The 11,402-nt window shown below is 46.2% G+C and overlaps 1 non-coding gene across 1 annotated transcript; it reads left to right on the top strand.

The window, feature by feature from the left end:
• The first annotated feature begins 1,581 nt into the window (after positions 1-1,581).
• Positions 1,582-1,775, top strand: LOC123354990. The gene has a single exon (XR_006574993.1). It is a non-coding gene; the product is annotated as a U2 spliceosomal RNA (small nuclear RNA).
• Positions 1,776-11,402: the final 9,627 nt, after the last annotated feature.

Raw genomic sequence — 11,402 nt, 5'->3', positions numbered from 1 at the left:
GAAAAGAAGAGCAGGAGCTCTGAGAAAGAAGAGCAATAGGAAGATGGAGTCTAAGATGACACCAGGTGACTTCTGTGAAGGGCAACATGCTGGACAATGCCAAGGATGGGGGAGACAACAAGGTGTGAGCCCAGGGCCCAGAGAGCGCTGCAGGAGGGTGTCTGTAACACTTCTCTGTCCTCTCACAGATGGAGTCCAAGAGGGATGGGAAGAAGAGGACAAGAGCCGCAGGAAAATAAGGTGCATCCTAGCTGGGCCCAGGCTCTGTGGGGTTAAGACCAAGTGGAAGAGATAAGAGTTTCCTGTGCAGATGGACTATTTTGGGTGCGGGTGCAGGTGCAGTGGGATGCTTTCTAATTGTAGCTCTGACAACATCATGGGAAGGGGGTTCAGAGTAGAGCCCTGGGGTGTGGGAGATGCAAGAAGGAGCGCCTAACAATCACAGCAGATTGTGATGATAACTTTTGTCTTTCCTTCTTGCATTGTGTTTGGCACCAAAGGAAAAGAAGTGTGTGTGTGTGTGTGTGTGTGTGGTGGTGGGGGGACAGAGTCTGTCCTAGTGGTGAGATGGAAAGCAAGTGATAGCGCAAGCTCTGTTGATGCCAGGCAAGACCTGTCCAGCTGGGAGCAGAGCAGCTGTCACTGTCTGTGAGATAAGTGTCTGGTTTGGGGGCTGCTCATCTCTCTTGGTGGGAGTGTTGTGTCCAAGTCAAGCAGAAGAATCTGGGGATTGGTCCTGTTTTGAGCAGGGGGTTGGACTAGATGGCCTCCTGAGATCCCTTCCAACCCTGATATTCTATGATCCAGGAGGGTGACTCCAGGTGCTGAGTTACTTTAATTTCTCCTATGCCCCTTTCTCACTCCATCTTGTCTACTGTGTTAGCGAACACACCTTCTGTCTTTCTTTGTACTGCCTCCGGCCATAGGCATGAGAAGTGAGCATTGATCCCCACAGGCTTGGTCTCGAGGACCTGCATCATCTAGCAGGAGGAAAGAGAATCATACTAGCTACTGGAGGCAACAGTGGTGGTGGTGAGCTGACTGGCCATGCAACCCATTAGCTCTGTCTCTTTTCATCGAGTGGGGCTGATCTACAGCATGTGGGAGATGGAGGGACGATGAGCTTTCACGCACCAACAGAGCTGTGGGCAGTGCTGGCTTGCTCGTATTGCTTGCCTTCTTGATCTGTCTCTGTCAAGCCCACAGAACAGACAAAACAAAGCCTTTTCCCCCTCCCCAGATTTGAAAATATCTTGTCCCCTTATTGGTCCTTTTGGTCAGGTGCCAGCTAGGTTACCTGAGCTTCTTAACCCTTTACAGGTAAAAGGATTTTGTGCCTCTGGCCAGGAGGGATTTTATAGTACTGTCTACAGAAAGGTGGTTACCCTTCCCTTTATATTTATGACAGGGTTCTTGCTTTGAAGTCTTCTACTGGAGTCATTTTGGGGAAGTGGTGCTCACTTAGCATTACCTAGTTATCAAAGTTTTGTGAATGGTGTTTGGTGAGTTTCTGGGAGCTCATCGTGGCGAGGTAGAAAGCAGTGGGGGCAGATGGTCTGTGTAGCATCCTAGAGTCTCAGTATTGCTTCTTGGTTCCTTGGATCTAAGATCAAAGTGTAGTGTCTGTTTTTATCAGTTTGCTATCTGATCTGTTCTTTATTTGAGAACTGTATATTAAATTGATTTTTGAAACAGGGGGATGAAATAGGAGTTTGTTCTGTCCACCTCATGCATTGATCTGATATTGTAATGGTTCCAGGAACAGTGCATCTTCTTTTGAGGAAAATCTTCAGGTTAGAAAAGCAGAAAGAATTTCACTCTGAAGATGTTGATTTGGTAAGTTTTTTTTAAAGTAGTTGAAAAATCTGGACTCTTTAGAACTTTGATTTCTTTGTGACAACATATTGTTCAAATTTCTTGGGAGTGTTTTCTGAGTTTATAGATGTGAGTTTCTTTGTCTTGCTGGAGGATTGTTTAAAAAGTTTGGATTCTTCTTTTTGCTCTGAGTCTTTTCAACAATATGAGGGATGAATGCCTTCAAGACTGAGGGTCTGTTGGGGAGATGGTTTGTTGGCTTTTGTTGTTTTTCTTGGGGGGAGGGGCAGATTGGTAATATTTGAGGTCACATGTATATCAACAACTGCATGAGTTACATAGACTTCTCACCACACAGCTTACGTTCCATGTACCTTGGTTTGTAAGATCAAGACTTCAAAGCACTAGTTCTCGTGCTACACCTGGTTATCTGTTCTAGACATTGATTTCACCAACCAAGTATCAACTGTGAACTCAGGCACTAGAACAGCCTTAACATGGAATCCCAGACAGCCCACTTGTGCACCCTGAAGCTATCTTGCCACCCAGGTGAGCTTGCCTTTGTGACAGATGATCTCTTGCACCAAAAACCATACGAATATTCTGGTCACTCAGCCAGATCCTTTGCACCTCAGATCTCAAACTGAAGACATTTTTGGACAATTCTATAATAAACTAGCTAAATTTTTACTAACTAGGAAAAGATATAAGAAACTTATTTACCAGGCTCAAGCAGGTAAACATACAGACAAAGGAGTTACAAAAAGTAGTAGATGCTGCTATAACATATAAGCTCTGTATGTCCCTTAGGGCTAATCCTAGCCAAACAGCCAGGATCCCTTGCTTATGCTTAGAAATTGTGTCATCTGCCTGAAGTCCAAGCAGTATAGGAACAACAGTTTCTTCTTTCCAAGAATGTTTATTCCATTCCCCTAGAGCTCAAGCTGATAGGGTAAGTCGCTCACCAAAGGCTCTAAAGAAAACTAAGTGGTTATAGGGGAAGAACACAAGAACAACCATGCTGGGTCAGTATGAATGTCCATCTAGCCCAGTATCACTTCCCCAAAATGACTCTAATAGAAGACTTCAAAGCAAGAACACTAAACACACAATTCTGTTCAAAGACAGAGAAGTCTTTCAGCCTCCTTTCCTCTAGCTGGTTTCCCTATACACTCCTAATTTGCATAAACCCACCCACTGACCTGTGACTAACAATCTCCCACTGTTAACTCTTACAGCAAAACAGGTCAAAGAAAGTGTATGAAGCGCTATACCACAGCCCCAATGCTCTTTTCTGCTCCTTCCCACATAACTATCTCAAACATATAGTCATCAGGCATACATTAGATACAGTTTCACTCCATACCAGTCCAGTTCCTTGTCGTTTCATGTCTAACCACTGCACAGCTATGGTATACCCTACTGTCACGGAGAGCGGGGGAGTCAGGGCCCTGCACTCCCGGGCTCCCTGCGATTCACCAGGACTCTCAGCCAGCCAGTAAAGCAGAAGGTTTATTTAGACAACAGGAACACAGTCCAACACAGGTCTTGCAGGCACAGATAACAGGATCCCCCCTGTTAGGTCCATCTTGGGGCCCCAGGAGCCCCATAGCCCCCATTGGGGATCAGAGCCCTGTCTGAGCTTCCCTTCTTTCCCCAGCCAGCTCCAGTCTGCCCAGCCTCCTCCAGCCCCTCCCCTCTGCTCAGCTTCTTTCCCTGGCCAGGAGGTCACCTGACCCCTTTGTCTCCAACACCTTCTCCTGGCACCTTTGCAGGAGGGGCCCGGGCTATCAGTTGCTGGGAGACAGAGTGTTAGGCATTCGGATGCATTGGCCTTTTGCTTTGCTAGATACTTAAGATCTGCACGTAGTACCCCAGTCCCACTTCGTCACACCTACCCTGAGCTGTTTCCCAACTTTTGCGCTCAAGACAGGAAAACAAGAATTGAGAGGTAAGCTGTGCAGGGAAGTCTTCTTCCACTTGCACTCCACTCCCCAAGGGCCTTTTGGGGTCTTCTATGGAATTCAGGTGTCATTTGATTTCCAAATGACACCTGGTCTTATCCATTAGCCATCACCTAATGCAGGGATCCTACATGTCAGACCAAAAAAAAAATCAATTTCCCAAAATAGCTAAGAAACAGATAAAGCTGAGCACTAGGTGTTATATTTACATGAGCATCCAGAATCTGACTGTGCCCTGTGTTGGAGAAAAACTCAGTTCTCGCTTTTTCTTTGGGTGCAGCAAAATCAAATACTTTATTATTTCTCCAGTAATTACAATGGAGGGAGAGAGTGTCCTAGGACACAGGGTCGCCCCAGTCCTGGACAGGTCTCTCAACTGGTAAACAATTACAGAAAGCATTTATACCTTTGTTACAGACAATAACTAGCAATAATACAGATGATAATGAGCAACAACTGCATTTTGTTTATACATAAGCCATCCTGCTATCTTATTTTTCTCACTCCTAGAAGACACCAGTCGGCATATTTGGTTACAAGTTGCAAGGTTGTAATAACTTTTTACACAGTTCTTTGCCTCTTGTCTCACACCATCCTTGCTTCTGCAAGTCTCACGTCATTAGGGTTACAGTGTGGCCTGACTTTTGCTAACTGACTGACATGCATTAAGATCCCCTTCAAATCCTCGTTAATTCTTTCCCTGCTTCCACACTCCCCCCTTTTGTACTTCTAGTACAAGAGATATTTTCAAATCTCTATTTGCATTAAACCATGGATTTCAGATTCTACAGCAGACATTTCAACCTTAAGGGTTTTCATTGGATGTAATGACAATGCATGATTAGCATGAACATGAATGGTATTACTATTATTACGTCTTTTACAACAACACCAACAATATAATCTTAAGCTAACTAACAACACTACAAACAATAACATTCCCATATAATATAATGGGGTTGTTATACAGTTTTTGTCACAAAGCACAATACATCATACTTAGTACATAATGTAGACACTCTATAAGCTGTATGAAAGGCATTCTTTTCAGCTTGATATATCATAGAATCATAGAAATCAAGATCAGAAGGGACCATTATGATCATCTAGTCTGACCTCCTGCAAGATGCAGGCCACATAAGCTGATCCCCCCAGTCCTTTAGCAAGCGACCCCTGCCCCATGCTTCGGAGGAAGGCAAAAAACCTCCAGGGCCACAGCCAATCTACCCTGGAGGAAAATTCCTTCCCGACCCCAAATATGGCGGTCAGCTGAACCCCGAGCATGCGGGCAAGACTCTCCAGCCAGACCCTCTGGAAAAAGGTTAAGAATATCATATCATTGACCCATTGTACTATTTACCAGTGTGGCACTTAATTAACCTATTGACTAAGCCCGGTATCCTATCATACCATCTCCTCCATAAACTTATCTAGCTTAATCTTAAAGTCATGGAGGTCCTTCGCCCCCACTGTTTCCCTCGGTAGGCTGTTCCAGTATTGCACTCCCCTGATAGTTAGAAACCTTCGTCTAATTTCAAGCCTAAATTTCCTGACCGACAATTTATATCCGTTTGTCCTCGTGTCCACATTAGCACTGAGCTGAAATAATTCCTCTCCTTCCCTGGTATTTATCCCTCTGATATATTTAAAGAGTGCAATCATATCTCCTCTTATCCTTCTTTTGGTTAGGGAAAACAAACCGAGCTCCTCAAGTCTCCTTTCATACGACAGGCCTTCCATTCCTCGGATCATTCTAGTGGCCCTTCTTTGTACCTGTTCCAGTTTGAATTCATCCTTCTTAAACATGGGAGACCAAAACTGCACACAATACTCCAGATGAGGTCTCACCAACGCCTTATATAACGGGACTAGCACCTCCTTATCCCTACTAGAAATACCTCGCCTAATGCATCCCAAGACCGCATTAGCTTTTTTAACGGCCACATCACATTGCCTTCTCATAGTCATCCTACGATCAACCAGGACTCCTAGGTACTTCTCCTCCTCCGTTACTTGCAACTGGTGCGTCCCTAGCTTATAACTAAAATTCTTGTTAGTCATCCCTAAATGCATAACCTTACACTTCTCACTATTGAATTTCATCCTGTTACTAATACTCCAGTTTACAAGGTCATCCAAATCTCCCTGGAGGATATCCCGATCCTTTTCCGAATTGGCAATACCTCCCAACTTGGTGTCGTCCGCAAACTTTATCAGCCCACTATATATATATATATATATATATATATATTCTGAATCATGTGAATTTGCCTTGCAATTCAGAGATTTTTTTTGAACCTCTGGTAACAATGAAAGCAAATTTTGAAACCGATCAGGCACTACTCTAGTCCAATTAAAATATACCTGAAATCTAAAAGCTACTTGTAACATTCTATCTGCAGGCCAGTAAATGATATGATTGCCTGCAGCAGTGGTAAGATTAATATGTATATCTTGCAATGTGGTGGCTGTAACGTACACACAGCTATCCTTAGCTTGAAAAAGTGGGTGTCCTGTCAGGGTAGTTCCTTGTCCTTTACCCTTCCAGCAAACGTTATTATGAACAGTGACAACTTCCCCTGGCTTCAGTTTATAGATACACTGAAGGGGTTCTAACAACCAAAATGTCCATTGACTTCCTATTTCTATCCAAAATGTCAGGTGTTATTTTAGGGGCACTGACTATAAATCAGTTAGGTATATCAGGTAGTCTAATTTCCCAGATGTCTCGGTAAATAATTCAGTCCCACATTCATCCTCCCCATGGACCCGTCAGGATTCGGTATGTGGGAGCCCACACACCCCTAACCGGTCCAAATGCTTGAAAGGAGCACTGTAAATGTTCACACTTCCACCCAGAAAGTGTCCAAGTATGTCTCCCTGACCACAGATCAGATGGTTCTCCTGATGCGTCTGTAAGGGCAGTGGGTCAAGTCTGGCGCTCAAGATCACTCGGAATGGCCATCAGCTTGTCATTCAGGAAATCCTGAATTTCTAAACATACTAGATCCCACTGCAATGCCTTCCCAACCTCAGTGATATTTAATACCATCTCTGTCAGTAACTTCTGGGTCATAGAACTAATGGTGGAAATGACATGTAACTCACCAATTCCAGCCTATACTTAAGATAGCTGAGCTTTAAAAATAAGGCTAGTGGCCTTTTCTAGTTGGCCCAATTTCTTATCATGTTCTTAGCTTTTAAGTATATTCCAAATGGCTGCTGCACTAGTGGCCCTAGCCCACAGGGATCTGGTTAACTCTCCCTTTTTCCAGAGGAAATAACCCAGGCTCTCTGTTGTGCTAATCTAATGGCAGCCCCTTGTGAGCAATCTGGGTATGTAAAAGTGATCTGAAAACTAGATAAGGGTAATGTCATTTAAAATCCAATTAGGGAGGGCAATACATGCTGAAGGATTTATCCAAAACACAGGGCGCAGCCTGTAGAATAAACCCCAAAATCCAATCAATGCCACATTTCCAATCAGGGATCCCACAAATTTCTTCCTGCCAGTGTTTAATTCTTCGTTTCTTCACCAGGGTCAGTTCTTAATGTCCTTTTTGGTCAGTAATTCCTGGACTTTGGCAATGTCAGTGGAGTGAGTGTTTCTTCTTCTTTCCCAAAACAGTTGTGGTTCAGCATGATAAAGGGGAGAGGTTACCAGTACGTCACCCTGTAATGTTGGAATTCCTTTAGAAAAATCCAAAGGCACAGTAGGTCTGTCAGTGGACAAGGGAGAGGTTGCTAGTACTTCACCTTGTCCTCTTTCTCCGCTGTCCAGAAGGCACAGTAGAACTAGAAGAAAGAGTACGCTGATCATCAGTAGAAGTGTCCTCCCGAGGTGGAGGGGTCTTTTTTTCAGTGAGATGCATGGGTCCAGGCAGGTAGTCCTTGACACTTCACAGCAGTGTTGGTGGTTAACAGGACTTGGAAAGGGCCTTTCCAGTGTGGAGCCAAGGCAGTCTTTCGTTGATGGATCTTTATGTAGACCCAGTCTCCTGGTTCCAACGAGTGGCAAGGTTGCACAGGATCCTTCGGTAGTGCTTCCTTCACCTGTGTATAAAAAGACTTAACACATTTCATTAGTGCCTGACAATACTTAAGCATTATGTTATCCATCAAATGAATGTCCATCTGAGCTAGGGTTAGTGGGGGTGCAGCTAGTAGTTGCATTGGGCGTCCTGTTAAAATTTCATGAGGGCTGAGTCCAGTCTTTCGATTGGGAATGGCTCTCATACTCATCAGTGCCAAAGGAAGGGCATCTGGACACTTTGAGTTTGTCTCAGCACAAATCTTGGCCAGTTTATTTTTTAAAATCCGGTTTCTGGCGTTCCACTGTCCCAGCAGACTGTGGGTGATGAGGGCAGTGAAGGTTGTGCTGGATCTGCAAAGCTGCACATAACTCCTTTACAATCTGTCCAGTAAAATGAGTTCCACAATCACTGTTGATACTCACAGGGATGCCAAAACGTGGTACAAAATCTTTAAGCAGAAGTTTCACAACAGTCCTGGCATCTGCTTTCCTGCAGGGAAAAGCTTCAACCCAATTGGTAAATACATCAACTAAAATTAATACATATTCATAACCACAACATTTAGACATTTGAATAAAATCAATCTGAATATTTACAAAAGGTCCCCAAGGAGGAGGGTGGGCTGCCTACTTAGCTTTAACAGCTTTACCAATGTTGTGCTGTTGACAAATCACACAGTGTTGACAGTAAGAATGTGCTACAGAAGGGAAACTGGGTGCACACCAATCTCGGTTAACTGCAGCAACCATCCCCCCCTTTTCCTGGTTGTCAGCCAAGTCTTAGCTGTGAGCGGTGTCCTTGACTGGGTCCAGCGCCTTATCCTTAGACTGAGCATGTTAGCTATTCTTTTTTCTTCAGTTAATTCATTTTGTTCTTTTTTCTTCCCTTCTTGGCTTCTTTTAACCTACAAAGGAAACTTCCACTCTTCACTCATACACCTTTTTCCATACCATGAACACATAAACATTGCTGTTATACAGTACATTAGTCTTATTATTCAATGTATGCCACATATACTCTTTCACTAAAATAACTTTATTACAGAGCTTTGGAGCAACAAGCCAGGACAAGCACACCCACTTTGAGGAGTTCACTTAATATAACCTCTAGTCCAATAGCTTCCCACCATCCCCAGCCCTCTGGCTAGAAATCTGAGGTAGCCAGAAGGATCCCATGTACAATATGGGGAGTGGGTTAACCTTTCATGTCCTTGCTTCCAAAGACTGTCGGTTTGCAAATGTTAACAACAATTTTCAATTAACAATTTGGCCAATGAAGTTTCTTTTTCTTACTTAAGAAAATGTATTAGACTTTAGTATATCACATTTTTCTGATGTATCCAAACACTTTGTATTCTAAGTTGAACAAAACAAGTATCTGCATTTCAATCCAACTGTGACGGGGCAGGACAGCCCCGCACTGGTACAGCAGGGGTTAACCCTTCTTTACTAGCAGAGGAGGCCACGCCCAGGAAGTTCTGCTGGGCATGCTCCAACTGGCAGACCAGTACAAAAGCCTGTAGGTCTGCTCAGTCTGGGCTGGCCACCGGGGGAGAAGGACACAGACCGTCAGCTCCTGCAGAGGGAGAGCCCAGGAGCTCAGACCGGGGCGCCAGCCGAGCAGGGGCCGCCCCGGAGCCCCCGGGGAGGGACGCCGGCAGTGACAGACCTACGGGGGAGCCGCTCCCACAACGCAAGCGTCCGGCTAGACAGGGTAGGAAGTGACCCAGGGGCATTGTAGTGACTGACAGCCTTAAAGCTGCAGTACCGCTCGGCGTGTTGCGGACGGATCCCCGCCGAGCGGGCAGCAAGGAGAACTTGCCACAAACAGGGCCCTGGGTCGGGGCTCGGTGGAGAGGGAGGGCCCGAGTCCCCCTACCCCACCTCGTGCTACCCCACCCCGCAGGGGGTGTTTATGGACTCAGGCCGCTAGGCCGCGCTACCCCACCCCGAAGGGGGTGTGTGGAGACTCCGGCCGCTAGGCCGTGCTACCCCACCCCGAAGGGGGGGCGCTTGTGGACTCCGGCCGCTAGGCCGCGCTACCCCGCCCCGAAGGGGGCGCTTGTGGACTCCGGCCGCTAGGCTGCGCTACCCCGCCCCGAAGGGGGCGCTTGTGGACTCCGGCCGTTAGGCCGCGCTACCCCGCCCCGAAGGGGGCGCTTGTGGACTCCGGCCGTTAGGCCGCGCTACCCCGCCCCGAAGGGGTGTTTATGGACTCCAGCCGCTAGGCCGCGCTACCCCACCCCATAGGGGGTATTTATGGACTCCGGCCGCTAGGCCGCGCTACCCCGCCCCGAAGAGGGCGCTTGCGGACTCCGGCCGCTAGGCCGCGCTACCCCGCCCCGAAGAGGGCGCTTGCGGACTCCGGCCGCTAGGCCGCGCTACCCCGCCCGAAGAGGGCGCTTGTGGACTCCGGCCGCTAGGCCGCGCTACCCCACCCCGCAGGGGGTGTTTATGGACTCCGGCCGCTAGGCCACGCTACCCCGCCCCGCAGGGGGTGCTTGTGGACTCCGGCCGCTAGGCCGTAATACGCCGGCTACCAGGGGCAGACCAAAGGACAAGCGAGTGGTGCAGCGCTAGGCCCCCCAGCCCGCCCCTGCCACAAGGGGGCGCTGGGGCACCAGGCCCATCACACCAACCCTTCCGCTTGATTTCAAATCAGACCATCCCATGAAAATATTAAACACAACAATTCTGGCCACGAGACAAAAACCACAAGACAGAACATAGAACACAAAACATAATTTTTACTGTGCCAGTAAATCATGGTACGCTGAATGCTGTTCAGCTGGCATTAGTTTTCTTTGATTATCTGAAAGACAAAAACAGAGGTCTACCCCTTCTGGGCAGTCAATCATTGCTTAAAATATACAAATACCCTTGTTGATTTCAGGCAAAACAGGGGAATTACCCCATATTTTCTTGTATGTGTTTTATAGGCAGCCCAGGTTTCAGTGGCCCCTACCTTATCAGTTAGATAATTTGCATTAATACAGATGCTTTCTGGCCTGCTTTTTACTTTTAACTCCTGCTTTTAAACACTGAAAGAAACCGTCACCACTTACAGTGCCCTTAGAGCCTAATACAATTTTAATTACATAGCACTGTATACATTCTTCAGCTAATTTAACGAAATTGTTCATAGCCAAATGATTGCAATGTAATAATTTCTTTGCCTGAAATTATTTACAAACATTTTAAAGACACCAAGAACTTTTCTCTTTAGCATTTTTACAAAGTTCAACTGCTGTTCCCTCCAGCAACTACAGCGTTAACTCTTCACTTTCCCTTAAATCACTTGCTTAAATCACTTATCAATTCAAATCACCATTCCAAATATCCTCCTGGGTATTTGAAATCCCCATGCTTATACTTACTTACTCCTTCCTTCCACTACACCCTCAAAAGTTTCCAACCTGTTTTCCAATCTCTCTGTCTGTTGTCTGCCCGCCTGGGCCCGATCCTGCTTTTCTCGCTGAACCGTCCCTTCCATGGGCACCAACTTGCTCCACTACCAGTTTAGCTAGGAGGGTGGGCTTCTCAACTAGCCCCCACCCTTCCTGGTCTCTTCTTTTAAACATTCTTACTCA

Source organism: Mauremys mutica, chromosome 22, assembly GCF_020497125.1.
Source record: "Mauremys mutica isolate MM-2020 ecotype Southern chromosome 22, ASM2049712v1, whole genome shotgun sequence".
NCBI classification, from domain to species: Eukaryota; Metazoa; Chordata; order Testudines; family Geoemydidae; genus Mauremys; species Mauremys mutica.
Note: the sequence above shows the minus strand (reverse complement) of the source record. Positions and strands in the feature narration are given on the sequence as shown.